Here is an 18,439-nt window from a genome sequence, read left to right as displayed (position 1 = left end):
ATTCCCGACGCTCTATTCTAACTAAATCCCCCCCCTAAATCCCCGGGGGGCAATCTAGCAGCGTTTCTCGAGTGAAGCAGGGCTGTGAGCTGAAGCCCTGCCTCACAGGTGTCTGTCATCGGCGGATCTCCGCCTCTCCCCGCCCCTTTCAGTCTTCCTCCTCTGAGAGGGGCGGGGGAGAGGCGGAGTTCCGCCGATGACAGACACCTGTGGGGCAGGGCTTCAGCTCATAGCCCTGTCTCACACGGAAGCTAATGCTGTCAGCAAAATCCACGACTGAGAAATTCGTGGATTTTGCAGGTGGACAGTGAGGGGGGAGTTTGGGGGGCTCTACATAGTTTCATGTGGCCGTTTTCTTAGGGCTATTAGCTAATATATGTATTTAGATAAAATTAGGTTTTTACAATTTTTCTCTTTAAAGCAATAAAATTAATTCATTTGTTTAATATAAATGGATATTTAACTTAATTGACAATTGTATATTCCATTTGAATTATTTTAATAAAAAAAAAAAAATTAAAACCTTGGAGTCTCGAACTTAAAAAGTAGTGAGTCCATACTTGCTATCCCTTTCATCTACCTACTACGCTAATTCATTTTTACTGTAAACAGAGCTAGTAATGTTTTAGTTCTTTTTTTTTTTTACATACACATTAGTTCAATAGCGCCATCTAGCGATTACATTAAATACAGACTGTTGTAAAGATAAATTAGCTGCTGATATTAATTTAATAATACTTGTAATAGACCAATATGTATGTATCAATATATCTTTATCTCTATATCTCTGTGTGTGTGTGTGAATCTATCTATCTATCTATCTATACAGAAAATATATATATATTAATATTTATAAATATAATTTATGGAAGAAGGTTCATACATGTATTTATGCATGTATTCACGTATATTTTTATCCCCTTCCCGACCGGCCACAGCCGATAGGCGGGGTGAAAGTGGTGTCTGCAACGACCACAATACGCCCTTCGTTGGCGGCTCGTTGCGTAGTAGCTGGCCGTGGATCGTGCGCTCGGATGCGCGTGCATCCGTCGGCAATAGGCTCCGCCCACCCACAACGTCAGCCCGCTGTCCGTTCCGCCGCGGGTTGTTAACTCCTTGATCGACGCATACAATGCGTATAATACGCTTTCTAATGTAAACAAAGCGTATTGTACAGGCTGCCTCCTTCCCTGGTGGTCCAAGTGACTGAGGGACCACCAGGGCAGGCTGCAGCCCCCCTATTATGCACCCAAACACACTGATCCTCCCCCCCTGCCCCCTGATCGCCCACAGCACCCCTCATACCCCCCCCTGAACACCCTCTCAGACCCCTGTTTGCACCCAATTACCCCCCTACTCACCCATCAATCACTCCCTGTCACTATCATTCAACGCTATTTTTTAGATTAGGCCCTAAACTACCCCCTGGGTGCTCCTGATCATCCCCCCTCACCCTCATATCCTCCACAGAACACCCCCTCCCCCCCCCCCCACCAGGTGTACTGTATACATCTATTCTCCCCTATAATCACCACTTATAACCTGTCAATCACCCATCAATCACCCCCTGTCACTGCCACCCATCAGATCAGACCCTAACCTGCCCCTTATGGGCACCCTATCACCCGCCCACACCTTTAGATCGCCCTCAGACACCCCCCTCCTGATCACCTCGCCAGTGCATTGCTTGCATCTATTCCCCCCCTCTTATCACCCCCTGAGACACCCTTGAATCACCTACTGTCAACACCTGTCACCACCTAGCACACATACCCATCAGATCATGCCTTATTTTGCCCCGTGTTTACTCCTGATCACTCAGCCAAACCCTCAGACCCCCTTCCGATCACCTACCCAGTGCATTGATTGCATCTATTCTCCTCTTTAATCACCCAAAGAGACAACCATTAATCACCTCCTGTCATATCTGTCACCCCCTAGCACTCCTATCCATCAGATCAGGCCGTAATCTTCCCTCGCGGTCTTCTGATCACCCGACCAAACCCTCACCCGCCCCACCGCAGTGACAGAATTTTTTTTTTATGATCATTGCTGGTCAGTACAACTTCATTGTGGCTGAGACCAACCGTTAGGCCACACAATATGTAACTGCCAATCCAATAAGCTACCATGCCCAGTCTTTTCGGTGGAAACCACTCCAAGTTTCCGAACGTAACATTTTTGTGTGCCTTCTCCTTAACATGGGTGTAGTAAAAAAAGAATGTATTGTGGTCTTATAGGTCTACGCACCCAAAACATCACATGCCCATGTTCTCTGCTGCCATGTCCAGGTCACGATTTGAGAAAATCCTGCGCTTCCTGCACTTCAGTGCCAATACAACCTGTCAGTCATCTAAGAGGACACCCTGCTTATGACCGGTTCCACAACATTATGTCCCGCATAGACCACCTGTCATGAAAATTTTCAGATGCTTATACCCCAGAACAGTCATTTGGAGGCATTTGGTTTCCAGACTACTCATCAATATTTTGGCCCACTTAAATGCCATGGCAGTATAGGAACCCGTAAGTGACACAGTTTTAGAAAGAAGACACCCCAAGGTATTTCGTTCGGTGTATGGTCAGTTAATAGAAGAGTTAATTTTTTGTCACAAGTGAGGCTAGATTCACAGTGGGACGTTGCGTTTTGATGCCACGTTAAAGTCGCACCACAAGCTTACAACGCAACGTGCCCAAAAAGTGGCAACGCAGCGTTACCGTCGCATACAGCAGATACAGTACAACATACAGGCAATGAAATGTATGCTTCCAAGTCATTACTGAGCATGTGCAGACAGTCCAACGCAGCTAATAACGTGTATAACACACAGCATGCAGTACATTCACTTAACGTGCAGCGTTAGTCCCCAACTGTCACGATCGGTGTAGCAGAGAGAGGGTCTGATTACCGGTGAACTGCAGTATCACCGAGAATGCAGAATATACCCGATTATCGATGATCTGCAGTATCACCGATAATCCGATATAACGCTAACCTCTGAACACCTGAGTAGTGTAAGTGCTTGGTGCAACAGTAATACCTTGAGGACTAAGCCTCAGAAACAAGTGCCGTACAGTATGAAGTACTGCAGCAATACAGATTCCTTCCGAAGGCCTGGACTCTCCCGGGGGAGGAGTCAGGCGGAGCGTAGGAAGGACAGAACGTGAGTGACATCTAGGAGAGAGTGTCACTAACAGATCTGGGAACTGCCTCTAACAGTAAGGTCAGTTCTCGAAGTCAGGCAAGCCAGGTCGTAACACACGGACAAATACAGTACAGATTCAGAACGCAGAGGCGGAGACTAATAAACAAGCAGGGTTCGGCAACAGGGTATCAGAAATATCGGGGTACAGAATCAGGAGTCAGATGCAGAGTCTAAGAGCGAGCCGAGGTTCGGCAACAGGGTATCAGAATGACAAGGTACAAGATCAAAATACAGAAGAATAGTAACAAGCTTGGGGGAACCTGAGGAGCAGGTTCCCAATGAATACAAGATGGGCCCTGGGGCAGTAAATACAGAGCTGGCCCTGTGGAGCAGGTGCCTAGCAAATACAGCGCTGGGCACCTGCTCCACAGGGCCAGCTGTGGGGTATAAGCATCTGAAAATTTTCATGACAGGTGGTCTATGCGGGACATAATGTTGTGGAACCGGTCATAAGCAGGGTGTCCTCTTAGATGACTGACAGGTTGTATTGGCACTGAAGTGCCGGAAGCGCACGATTTTCTCAAATCGTGACCTGGACATGGCAGCAGAGAACATGGGCATGTGATGTTTTGGGTGCGTAGACCTATAAGACCACAATACATTCTTTTTTTACTACACCCATGTTAAGGAGAAGGCACACAAAAATGTTACGTTCGGAAACTTGGAGTGGTTTCCACCGAAAAGACTGGGCATGGTAGCTTATTGGATTGGCAGTTGCATATTGTGTGGCCTAACGGTTGGTCTCAGCCACAATGAAGTCGTACTGACCAGCAGTGATCATAAAAAAAAAATTCTGTCACTGCGGTGGGGCGGGTGAGGGTTTGGTCGGGTGTTCAGAAGACCGCGGGGGAAGATTACGGCCTGATCTGATGGATAGGAGTGCTAGGGGGTGACAGATATGACAGGAGGTGATTAATGGTTGTCTCTTTGGGTGATTAAAGAGGAGAATAGATGCAATTAATGCACTGGGTAGGTGATCGGAAGGGGGTCTGAAGGGGATCTGAGGGTTTTGCTGAGTGATCAGGAGTAAACACGGGGCAAAATAAGGCATGATCTGATGGGTATGTGTGCTAGGTGGTGACAGGTGTTGACAGTAGGTGATTTAAGGGTGTCTCAGGGGGTGATAAGAGGGGGGGAATAGATGCAAGCAATGCACTGGCGAGGTGATCAGGAGGGGGGTGTCTGAGGGCGATCTAAAGGTGTGGGCGGGTGATAGGGTGCCCATAAGGGGCAGGTTAGGGTCTGATCTGATGGGTGGCAGTGACAGGTGGTGACAGGGGGTGATTGATGGGTGATTGACAGGTTATAAGTGGTGATTATAGGGGAGAATAGATGTATACAGTACACCTGGTGGGGGGGGGGAGGGGGTGTTCTGTGGAGGATATGAGGGTGAGGGGGGATGATCAGGAGCACCCAGGGGGTAGTTTAGGGCCTAATCTAAAAAATAGCGTTGAATGATAGTGACAGGGAGTGATTGATGGGTGAGTAGGGGGTAATTGGGTGCAAACAGGGGTCTGAGAGGGTGTTCAGGGGGGGGTATGAGGGGTGCTGTGGGCGATCAGGGGGCAGGGGGGGAGGATCAGTGTGTTTGGGTGCATAATAGGGGGGCTGCAGCCTGCCCTGGTGGTCCCTCAGTCACTTGGACCACCAGGGAAGGAGGCAGCCTGTACAATACGCTTTGTTTACATTAGGAAGCGTATTATACGCATTGTATGCGTCGATCAAGGAGTTAACAACCCGCGGCGGAACGGACAGCGGGCTGATGTTGTGGGTGGGCGGAGCCTATTGCCGACGGATGCACGCGCATCCGAGCGCACGATCCACGGCCAGCTACTATGCAACGAGCCGCCAACGAAGGGCGTATTGTGGTCGTTGCAGACACCACTTTCACCCCACCTATCGGCTGTGGGCGGTCGGGAAGGGGATAAAAATATACGTGAATACATGCATAAATACATGTATGAACCTTCTTCCATAAATTATATTTATAAATATTAATATATATATATTTTCTGTATATATAGATAGATAGATAGATAGATAGATAGATAGATAGATAGATAGATAGATAGATAGATTCACACACACACACAGAGATATAGAGATAAAGATATATTGATACATACATATTGGTCTATTACAAGTATTATTAAATTAATATCAGCAGCTAATTTATCATTACAACAGTCTGTATTTAATGTAATCGCTAGATGGCGCTATTGAACTAATGTGTATGTAAAAAAAAAAAAGAACTAAAACATTACTAGCTCTGTTTACAGTAAAAATAAAATAGCATAGTGGGTAGATGCAAGGGATAGCAAGTATGGGCTCACAACTTTTTAAGTTCGAGACTCCAAGGTTTTAATTTTTTTTTTTTAATTAAAATAATTCAAATGGAATATACAATTGTCAATCAAGTTAAATATCCATTTATATTAAACAAATGAATTAATTTTATTGCTTTAAAGAGAAAAATTGTAAAAACCTAATTTTATCTAAATACATATATTAGCTAATAGCCCTAAGAAAACGGCCACATGAAACTATGTAGAGCCCCCCAAACTCCCCCCTCACTGTCCACCTGCAAAATCCACGAATTTCTCAGTCGTGGATTTTGCTGACAGCATTAGCTTCCGTGTGAGACAGGGCTATGAGCTGAAGCCCTGCCCCACAGGTGTCTGTCATCGGCGGAACTCCGCCTCTCCCCCGCCCCTCTCAGAGGAGGAAGACTGAAAGGGGCGGGGAGAGGCGGAGATCCGCCGATGACAGACACCTGTGAGGCAGGGCTTCAGCTCACAGCCCTGCTTCACTCGAGAAACGCTGCTAGATTGCCCCCCGGGGATTTAGGGGGGGGATTTAGTTAGAATAGAGCGTCGGGAATGCGGCGGATTAGTTAGGGCTACATGGCTAAACAATATATTTCGTGCAGAGCTATTAAAACTATAATTATCGTTTTTATATAAAACGATAATTATCGTTTTAAAATATCGTTCTAAAAATGGCGCCATTATTCGGCTGGCGCCATTTTTAACTAGACGCTGATTTCTTATCTATCTGATGCGTTTAGGAACATTTTTTACTAGGAATAGAATTCCAATAGATTTCAGTTTGAAATCTACTGAAAATCGATCTGATGGCATTTTTCTGCCATCAGATTTCCATTAGGGACAATGCAAAATGAAAAGCAATCTCAACAGACCTGTATTTTCCACCCTGCCAGATCGATTGAAATCAATCAAAATCGATTGAAATCGGCCGCCAATCGGTCGATCGGTCAACCGATTTGCAATCGATCAATCAATTTCGATCGATCGGCCAGAAAATCGGCTGAGTATATGGGCCCCTATAGCCTAATCACAGCAAACAAACAATACAGGAATAAAATACAATTAGTAAAAATACAGTCATAACATATACCATATATCACACCAGGTATGTATAAATGCTTCTCTGCATTTTATCTCAGGTTTCCTGTAACATCACCTTGGTATTATTGGTGTTTTCTAAATATGCTTCTAACTGAAATAAAATTATTTCAATCATAAATTGCAAAATGTCTGTAAAGCAAAGGAGAGCTGGTGACTATGGGATAGAATTTTTCAAAATAACACTATGCATAGGTATATTAATCAACGGCTATATTTTCACTCATACAGATCCTCTCAATCAGAAGTACTCGGGAGTCGGGAGATATCTGAATATGAACTCTCAGTCTGAGATCCACTCTCTGCTTGAGCTCTTGGAGTATGAGTTTATTTGCACACAGATGACCTTATAATCCCCTTTCATAAGACAGCTCTGTACAAAGAACATCAGATGTGCATTTAATTATGTGTCTGAAATGTGCTGATAACCGTGTGCCAAACTAGTTGGGATGAATAAAAGGGGGAGGGGAGTGATTATGCAAATCAATGAAGATTTTTTATACATATATATATATATATATTTATATATATATATATATATATATACTATATTACACAGTATTTGTATTGTTACATATATGTAAAAAAAAATACAATAAAACAATAATACAAACACAATAAAAATACATAAACAGTTGTGTTAGGGACTTAGCTTTTAAAATATGTATGCTATGAGGGTGTATTATTGTTATTTTTTGCAAATAAGGGCTTACATTCTTGTCCTTAAAATCACAGAATGGAAAAAATACACCTTTATTTCCAATTTCCAATTCCAAATCGAATATTGTCGCCATACATTATAGCAGGGACCTAATTTAAATGGTGTAATAACCGGAGCAAATTAAAAAAAATTACAGTAGCATGTATTATTTTAAAACTATAATGGTGGAAAACTGAGAAATAATGATTTCTTTCATTTTGTTCTTATTATTCCCATTAAAATGCATGCTGAATAAAATAATTCTTAGCAAAAAGTACCACCCAAAGAAAGCCTAATTTGTGGCTATAAAAAACAAAACCAATGTATAGATTATTTCAGTGTGAGAAGTAGTGATAAAGTTGTTTAAGGGGAAAAACCCTTAGAGGTGAAGTGGTTAAAGTGTGTGTGTATCCCTAATTCTGGGTACACACGTTGCAATTTCCCGCTCAATCAGCGGGATCGATCGATTATTTACGACATGTTCGATTGGGTTTCGATCGTACAGCCGTCGATTTTGCATATTAAGTATGCAAGATTGACGGCTGTATCGACCGAAACCCGATCAAACATGTCAGAAATAATCGATCGATCCCAGTGATGGAACGGGAAATCGCAATGTGTGTACCCAGCATTAGAGGGGCTCACAATCTAATCCCTGACATGGTCATGGTCATGTGTCTATAATAGTTTAGGGTCAATTTAGGTATTTTTTGGGATGTGGGAGGAAGCTTGAGTACCCAGAGAAAACAGACACGATGAGAACATACGAACTCCATGCAGATAGTGCCGTGACTGGGATTTGAGCCAGGGACCCAGCGATGCAAGGCATGAGTGCTATTCACTATGCCACCTATACATATGCTTTAAATGCTATGGGCTTGATTCACAAAGGGTGTGCTAAACAGTTAGCACGTGAAGTGCCGTTCACGGACTTTTGCGCACGCAATTTGCCGCGATTCGCGCAATCGTGGACTTTTGCGCGCGCAATTTGCGGCAAATTGCGCGCGCAAAAGCCCGCGATCGCGCGAATCGCCCTATGTATTCAGTTCAGCTGTATCTAGTTTGCTGCACCTAAAAGCACTGAGCAATACTCTAACTCTAAAACAATGGCGTCCCCCGGTGTGACCTGGGCAATTTGAGGCAGAAATGCCAGCCGATAGGACACCTAATTTTATAATCCCAAAATGCAGTCCACAAGGCTTTTTAATAGCTTTTAGTGGCACCCAACAACACCAATGTGGTATGATAGTCAGTGCCAATAAAAAGTGATTTACATTGCTTTTTGCGTGCCGCAGTGATTAATCCCATTCAATGTACTGAACTGGGCCAACAAATCACCCCATAACAACATAGAGAGCCTGGAAAAGTCCAAAGTGTAACCTTTTGTTTTAGTGCATTACAGTGGGCTAGAAGAGATTAGAGCTAAACCGATAGTAATTGGTTCTATACTACACACAAATTGCTGCATTTTGCAATCCGTTTCTGATCGCATGCGAATCACAAAATGCAAGAACATTGGCAAAATAATGGAGATCATCGTGAGTGCAATCAGATTGCAATCCGATTTTGTCCTGCATGCTGCATTTCTCCCACCTTTCTCCCTGTGTTCCTTGTCGAATCCAGAGAAAATGACAAAACTCATGGGCAGAAAAATCCTGGATCTGGTTATTTGGGCGCTGCGATCCTCAGACACCTGATAGATGCCTGTGTTAATTTTCAGTAATCGAGTGGCCAGCCGGTCATAAGTGCCCAATGTGGCTAGTAGCCGATTGGCTACTACATACTAGTACAGTATTTAATGTTTGTAGCTGATCTTAAAATCCTCGACTACAACTATCGATCATTTAGGCACCCAATTTCTTGGTTAGTGTTAAGCACCGGGAGGGGGTTAAGGTTAGGCATTAGGTGCGGGGTCCTCTTTTTAGGCACTTACAAAGGAGGTTATGGTTAGGCATTGGGTGGGAGGGTTAGTGTTAGGCACCAAAGGGGGGGTGAGAGGATAGGCTTTAGGTGAGGGGGGTCCTCTTTTTAGGCACTTACAGAGGAGCTTAGGGTAAGGCATTAGGTGAAGGGGGGGGGGTAGGGTTAGGCATTAGGTGGGGAGGTTAGAGTTAGGCAGTTAGACCGTAGGGCTAAAGTTATGATAGGTGCTAGGTAGTGCATAGAAGGTAATTTAAATTACCAATATTTTACTGTTAGGTGCACCAGCCGGCACCCCAAAGGATGCGCCGTTGCAGCAATACATACTCATTAAATTGCATAAGTAACATATATTCCAAACGATCCTTTAATTGTTTTTATTGGATACATTTAATTAACTGTTATTACACTTTGATGTATATGATTTTATTATATTATGGTTTACTGTAAAAAGAGTAACCCTCAAGATGTACAAATGTTAATGTGCATGTATCTTGATTCTGAAATAAAAATCTATTATAAGGAAAAAAATGTGCCCTGCTCATGTAGTATTTTCTTATTGTTTGTGGTATAAGAAAATAACCACTTTAAGTTTCTGCTGCCACGCACACGAGTAGTCAAGGCCGTAAAGGGAAAAATGTGATATTTTGGAAAAAGAATAATGCAACTTTTTTTTCACCTTTTTGTCTATTGTCTTATTTATGTAAAGACATTTCTAAATGTAGACTAACAAGCCACGGCCAAGACACTTTCTATCTCTAATGCTGAACTTTGGTACAATTAAACTACTTTAATTAGTTAGATTAAAAATGAGCTTTACTGAAATAATTTTTGAAACACAAACTAGTACATTAGAACTGACACTTTTCAAACTCTTACAAATTTCTGAGTCATATCCTGAGAACTTAGAGTTTGAAATATATCAACCTTGATATGTATATTGTTAATTTTAATTGGATCCCTGGATTTGTGTTGTGTTGATGTACATTGCTTGTGTTGTTCCTGACGAGTTGGACACTGTAGCCTGGACAGGCTGTCTTGCTTATGCTTATATTTGTTGTAGAAGGATTTTAGGCTTACTGTCTATCAAAAAAAAAAAAATAATTGAGGGGGTTGGTAAAATATATGTATACTATGTATAGAGAGACAGGGAAAAAATAATGAAGAGGAGCTGTAAGCCAGCTATTCACTATGTGACTGGGTAAAAAAAATGAATACTTTCCTAATCAAACATCAGTCAAGGAATACTGTTACAGCTATGCATCACTTGATATGGATCAGATTTCAGCAAAGATCTGATTGAATATTAACGAACACCAGTAGTACATGACCCTGTAATGTTCATACTTTTCCACACAATACATTAAACCCTAACTACCAACCATACAAATAACATTTCTATTGCGCTTTTCTCCTGGAGGACTCAAATCAGAGTTGGAGACGCTAGGATGTGCTCAGCAGGCAGTAGCAGTGTTAAGAAGTCTTGCCAAAGGGCTCCTACTGAATAGGTGCTGCCTTACTGAACAAGAAGAGCCAAGATTTGTACCCAAGTCTTCTATGTCAGAGGCAGAGCCCTTAACCAGTACACTATCTAGCCCGTGTACACTATCCAACCACTCCCCACACCAACCAGTACTAAACCACTCCACAGCTGATGGCCAACTCACTCATTCCAACCACACCTTTTGTTATCTAACCTACCTTCTACATAAAGCAATGACAAAATTATCGGCCACAGCTGTTAGCATACAAACATTCCATAATGTTAAATTCAGCATAAATGATAACAAAATATTAGTGTAACGATTGTGGGATAATCTCCGTGATCAGCGCACCAGGCATGCGCTGACACGGCGGAAAACCTCCACAAGCGTATGAAGGGGGAAACCCAGCTTTGGTGCAAGCACCAGTAGAGGGCAATTCCCACCGGCAGATGGTGCTGTGGAGTGCAGATGAGTACAACCGCTGCACGGCCACAGATGCCAGTTGGGGATTGTACAGATCAAGACAATGCGGGACTGAACAGCCCTTAAAGAGAAAGAGCACAGGTACAGGATGAATGTGTGTTCACCAATCTAGTCGCGACCCAGCGACAGTGAACACACATCAGCAGAAACAAAGTAGGAACGCAATCGCGAGAGAGGCGATTGCTAGAGGTGACACAAGGCTTAAGCAAGACAGAAGACGAGAGTAGCAAAGGCACAGCAAATCATACAATTAGAAGATAAGGAAAATAACAAACGCTAACTAAACGCGAACACCGCACTCATTTGCAACAGCGAACGCGTTTACAGCGCGGTCTCCGCGTGTTAAGCACAACAGAGACAAGCACGCCTAACTAACCACCGACAGACAAACACGAAACAGAGAACGCGAGCGCTTGCTTAATGGTTACCTCACCGAGCCTACAGCAAGCGTTCGTATCAGACAAGACAGACAAACGGAAAACAGGAATAAGCTAGGAAGGATCGACAGCCGCTACCGCTAGGGGCTAGTGCGATCCAAGCAAGACAGGCAGATGAGATAGCTGGTAGCAACCGCTGCTGCAGCTATACTCCAGGAAAACATAACAGAAGGATCCACAGCACTAGCGCAAGGCTAGTGCGATCCAGGCAAGACAGATCAGAAGGATCCACAGCACTAGTGCAAGGCTAGTGCGATCCAGGCAAGACAGATCAGAAGGATCCACAGCACTACCGCTAGAGGCTAGTGCGATCCAGGAAAACAGAACAGAAGGATCCACAGCGCTAGCGCAAGACTAGTGCGATCCAAGCAAGACAGATCAGAAGGTGCTACCGGTAGCAATCGCTGCCCCGGTTAGCACCCAGACAAACAGAACGATTACCTGTCGACCACCACTGGGACAGGACAATCGCAACAGACAGACAAAACAGATATGCAATCTAACTGCACTAGGAACTGCCTAGTACAGTTCCAGGAATTACCCTAAGGTAAACTTTAACAGATCAACAATGGCTGACACTCTAGGAGTGTTTACAACAAACCCTGAAGAAATGACCAGCAAAGGACTCTGGAAAACATAGCTTTTTATAGTGCCAGTCATCACAGGAGGCAGGTAGGGGATTTGCATAACGAATGTATGCAAATTCCTCAACAGCAGAACAGACCAGAAACTTGCAAAGGAAAGACAACTCTCTTCCAGAGACCTGTAACCTTCAGACTAGAGGAATGGTCAAACAGCTGTCTGCCTGTGCACCAGCTGAGCGGATACTTACAGTACCCCCTCCTCTAGGGACGGATTCCAGACATCCCTCAAGACTGGTATTTCCAAAAAAACTCCAACTGAGGACTCATGAAGGTCGGGACAGCCCGACAAGGCCCAATTCCAGAGTCAGTCCAGCCGAAACCGACCTCATCGGAAGCAAAAGCCACCGAAACATGCCCATCAGCACTACCAGTCTCAGTATAACACCCATCAGGACCGTGAACGCCAGAGAAGAAGCCATCGACACCCTCCAGACAATACCCACCACCTTCCAGGGAGCGTCCGAAAATACCAAACCTGCCACAATACCTGTTCGAAGTGTCTCTTACAACACAAAAGCCACTGTTGATCTTATCCAGGGTACCACGCAAAATTTCTCCCAGAATCTCCCAGAACCCTTTGAAGCTCCACAGAGATCCCAAGAGGGCAGAACAATCACCAGGCTCACATGGAGAACTATCAAGCCCTCCTATGGAACCAATGACTATTCCGGATTCAGAATTACAAGGACACCCATCAAGATCAGGACTTTCAGGGACCACTTCTGGGCATGCAAGCAGGCAGGCCATATCAGAGCATGTCTCCACCGAGGAAGGATCTGAGCATGCTGGTAACCGAGGCACACTTGGGCTTTCTGGGTCACAGAGCACATTGGGGTACACCAGCACAGGAGAAACCTCAGGACCTGTCGGGGAACTGCCAACCTCAGAGTCCGACACGACAAGACCAAAACCAGTACCGGGCAGAAAATCATCATGAGTGGAGGTCACAGGTACTGGTCTTTCAAAAGAAGACTCGGACTTAAATTCAGAATTTTCTGTGACTGTAATATCATCATTGACTACACATGAGTGAAGCTCCACAAGAGCTGCAAAGGTAGTCAGCATAAGAGCAATGCCTACCGAAGTGGGCAAAACCTCAGACGGATCTGGGGGGTAGGAGGTATCTCCTAGAAGTTCTGCACCCTTTAGGAGGGACTTGGAAACCTCCAAAACATCAACTAAGACCTCAGACATGACATTTTCCAAGTTTTCTATGAAGGATTCTGAACTATCCATGTTACAGGGCTGAACATTAAATACCTCCTGCAGGCAGGGCAGATGTCCCAGGAATGGTTCCACCATAAGCTGAGACTGAATTTCATCATCATGAGCGGGATGAACAGGAATATTTACTGGAACGCGCACTGACTCCCTAACTTCAATCTCACTGCACCCAGAATTCTGCATAGCAGTCAAACTAGTTTGTAACTCCAAAATTGCAGAAAAACAGGTGAGAATAGTAGCAATACCTATACGAGCCTCTAGGGACACTGCAGGAGATATAGTACAAGGCAATATTGACTCATCCAGAGTACAGGGTGCAGAATCAGCACTTTCCTCAGAGCAAGAAAGGGACTCACAAATGTCAGTGCGAGTGAAAATCATGTTTTCATTCATGGTACAGGGCAGGTTCAGAGAAAGCTTCTCTGGACAAGACAAAGAAGCTTCAGCATCAGATTCGTAAAACCGAAGCGCTGTCTCACTCTTAGATTCAGCTAACAATGTCGAATCCGAGGAGTCAGAACGCAAAACTTGCGAATCCAAGATCGCTTTAGGTTGTGAAACTGACGCTTCCATGGCGCAAACCTCCGCGATCTGTGGAGCAGACCGCAAGGTGTTCAGGACAGAAACACTGGAGCAACTGTCATCAGGCAACAGGCCCTTACAGGTGTGAACAGGATGAGACAAAGATCTATTTGCAGGAGAAGGAACGACAACAACAGGAGAAACTTTATTAGACATATTAATTTTACTTTTGATGCTGCATAATTTAGGACTTTTCCCCATGGCAGGATCATAGATGGAAGATCTTAAAGATCTGTTTTTTGATGACAAAGGATGCCGTCTACCTTTGAGAGGAATGACACATTCATGTTGATCACACTTTGCAGGAACATCCAAGAAACAAGCATTAGATCGCATAGATTCAAACTGCACACAGTCAGGAGAGAATCTTTCAGGATTCGCACAGGAATCAACCACAAAGGTACACCCATTCATTTCAGATCGCAAGGTGTCCAAACTCACATGCTTTACCCCAGGAAGGCAGGAACAATCATTCGATAACGATGTCTCTCTATTGGAATCAACTGACTGGTGTGTGTGCAACTCATCCAAGATCGTCTGCCAGACACACATCACTGGATCCACAAAACATTGGTCACACTCATCAGAATCTATCAAAGTGTACACAGAATTTAAACAAGCGTTTAGCGTCTCTGCGCTTTCTGCGATGTAGAAATCGCAAAACGCCTTCCAATCAATCTCAAACTCATCAACCAATGCTCCAATATCCCATGGAGCAAATGGGGGCTCAAACAACCCGGTATCTAAGTAGCACTCATAAGGGTTGGGGTCAGGAATATGCATAGACTTTCTTACTCCTTTAATATAGAAAATAATTTTGCCTATTAAGGGATCCACAAATGCTTCAGATTGGGGCAAAAAATCCTGACACTGAGCAACATCATTGTCAACATCAATAGTAAACGTTTTATTCAGATGTTTGTGTTTTTTAGATTTTTTCTTTTTAGCAACTTTGGATGGCTGCTGTTTAAAACCTGAAGTGGCAACAGAAACATTGAACTGATTGTCATACTGCATGGTTTTGTATGGAAGGGATAGATCAGCTGACTTATTAACAGCTACAGACTCAAACAGAGCAGGTGGTAAACCAGGCAGCTTAAACCAGTGAGAGAAGATCAATGTAAGAAATTGATACAGATTATCATTCCAAGAATTGACTTTTAATACATTATAAGCCCAGGTGGACAGATCCCCTTGAAAGAGCACATAAGCAAATTCAAGAGCTGACGTGGATGGATCAGTAATTTGAAAGGTAGGATTCAGACAAAATTTTACACATTCAGAGAGGAAATCCTGCTTAGTCTCTGAATCCAGTTTTTGAAGTTCTTAAAGACACAGGACCCATATTCAACAAAAGTGTACAAATCAGAAATTCCCTCTACACTGGGAATTACGGTTTGGCTGGTCATTCTGTAACGATTGTGGGATAATCTCCGTGATCAGCGCACCAGGCGTGCGCTGACACGGCGGAAAACCTCCACAAGCGTATGAAGGGGGAAACCCAGCTTTGGTGCAAGCACCAGTAGAGGGCAATTCCCACTGGCAGATGGTGCTGTGGAGTGCAGACGAGTACAACTGCTGCACGGCCACAGATGGCAGATGGGGATTGTACAGATCAAGACAATGCGGGGCTGAACAGCCCTTAAAGAGAAAGAGCACAGGTACAGGATGAATGTGTGTTCACCAATCTAGTCGCGACCCAGAGACGGTGAACACACATCAGCAGAAACAAAGTAGGAACGCAATCGCGAGAGAGGCGATTGCTAGAGGTGACACAAGGCTTAAGCAAGACAGAGGACGAGAGTAGCAAGGGCACAGCAAATCATACAATGAGAAGATAAGACAAACAAAAATGACAGCACTCACAGGCTGCAACTGGCTTATAAACCATCAAGGGGTGTGTACAGACCCCCAAGGGCTAAATACACGCCTTGAATCCAAATCAGATGCAAAATTATGCAAATTAAGTGCAAATTTATGTGCTAGTCCCTAATCTAAAATTTGAATGCAGATTGGATGCAGGCTACCACAAGTATACTTAGAACATTTAACATAGAGAAGAGGGTGTAGGCAGCGCTTCCAAATACAGAAGGCTGCACCTTGGTAGCCTGCATCCAATCTGCATTCAAATTTTAGATTAGGGACTAGCACATGGTTTATAGATGGTTTATTGATGGTTTATAAGCCAGTTGCAGCCTGTGAGTGCTGTCATTTTTGTTTGTCTGTCTTGAAGAAATGTGTATACCATTGTATGATAAGTCGCACCAGGTAAGTTATGCTTTTAATGTTAGGTTAGTGGTTAGGTCTTCCCCGAGGGGGCACGTCAACGCCGGGGGGAAGTCTAGTAGGAAATGATTTGTGCACATATTATTTGCTGAAGCTAACGCCCTCCATTGCTGTACCTGTTTGAATGCATGTTGTGTAATATGGTCCATTGGAGCTCTGCACTTCTTTGCAGCTAAATCAACTCAGGTGCAGCCTTCTGTATTTGGAAGCGCTGCCTACACCCTCTTCTCTATGTAAAATGTTCTAAGTATACTTGCGGTAGCCTGCATCCAATCTGCATTCAAATTTTAGATTAGGGACTAGCACATAAATTTGCACTTAATTTGCATAATTTTGCATCTGATTTGGATTCAAGGCGTGTATTTAGCCCTTGGGGGTCTGTACACGCCCCTTGATGGTTTATAAGCCAGTTGCAGCCTGTGAGTGCTGTCATTTTTGTTTGTCTGTCTTGAAGAAATGTGTATACCATTGTATGATAAGTCGCACAAGGTAAGTTATGCTTTTAATGTTAGGTTAGTGGTTAGGTCTTCCCCGAGGGGGCACGTCAACGCCGGGGGGAAGTCTAGTAGGAAATGATTTGTGCACATATTATTTGCTGAAGCTAACGCCCTCCATTGCTGTACCTGTTTAAATGCATGTTGTGTAATATGGTCCATTGGAGCTCTGCACTTCTTTGCAGCTAAATCAACTCAGGTGCAGCCTTCTGTATTTGGAAGCGCTGCCTACACCCTCTTCTCTATGTAAAATGAGAAGATAAGGAAAATAACAAACGCTAACTAAACGCGAACACCGCACTCATTCGCAACAGTGGACGCGTTTACAGCGCGGTCTCCGCGTGTTAAGCACAACAGAGACAAGCATGCCTAACTAACCACCGACAGACAAACACGGAACAGAGGACGTGAGCGCTTGCTTACCGGTTACCTCACCGAGCCTACAGCAAGCGTTTGTATCAGACAAGACAGACAAACGGAAAACAGGAGTAAGCTAGGAAGGATCCACAGCCGCTACCGCTAGGGGCTAGTGCGATCCAAGCAAGACAGGCAGATGAGATAGCTGGTAGCAACAGCTGCTGCAGCTATACTCCAGGAAAACAGAACAGAAGGATCCACAGCACTAGCGCAAGGCTAGTGCGATCCAGGCAAGACAGATCAGAAGGATCCACAGCACTAGTGCAAGGCTAGTGCGATCCAGGCAAGACAGATCAGAAGGATCCACAGCACTACCTCTAGAGGCTAGTGCGATCCAGGAAAACAGAACAGAAGGATCCACAGCGCTAGCGCAAGTCTAGTGCGATCCAAGCAAGACAGATCAGAAGGTGCTACCGGTAGCAACCGCTGCCCCGGTTAGCACCCAGACAAACAGAACGATTTCCTGTCGACCACCGCTGGGACAGGACAATCGCAACAGACAGACAAAACAGATATGCAATCTAACTGCACTAGGAACTGCCTAGTACAGTTCCAGGAATTACCCTAAGGTAAACTTTAACAGATCAACAATGGCTGACACTCTAGGAGTGTTTACAACAAACCCTGAAGAAATGACCAGCAAAGGACTCTGGGAAACATAGCTTTTTATAGTGCCAGTCATCACAGGAGGCAGGTAGGGGATTTGCATAATGAACAGACCAGAAACTTGCAAAGGAAAGACAGGTCTCTCTTCCAGAGACCTGTAACCTTCAGACTAGAGGAATGGTCAAACAGCTGTCTGCCTGTGCAGCCAGCTGAGCGGATCCTTACAATTAGTTAAACATAACTAAATAACACTAACAATAATATTAAAATTTCTCCAATCTCACACGGGAGAACTTGCGCCTTTTCATAGGACTCCAGGGTTGAGACCGTCCATCGTCATCTTAGGAACCTCAAGTTAGAACGCTTGTGGTTCCTAAAAAGATTCCTCATGGTTTTAAACCTCTCTATTTCAACATTACTATTAGAGTTAGATTCATCTTGGAACGTGGACTTTATGTCTGCCTCAATATCTGAACCAATCATTTATGCCATTTTCACATTCAGACGCCAACCAACCGATACAATGAGCAT

The sequence above is a fragment of the Hyperolius riggenbachi genome, chromosome 3 (genome assembly GCF_040937935.1).
Source record: "Hyperolius riggenbachi isolate aHypRig1 chromosome 3, aHypRig1.pri, whole genome shotgun sequence".
NCBI lineage: Eukaryota > Metazoa > Chordata > Amphibia > Anura > Hyperoliidae > Hyperolius > Hyperolius riggenbachi.
Note: the sequence above shows the minus strand (reverse complement) of the source record.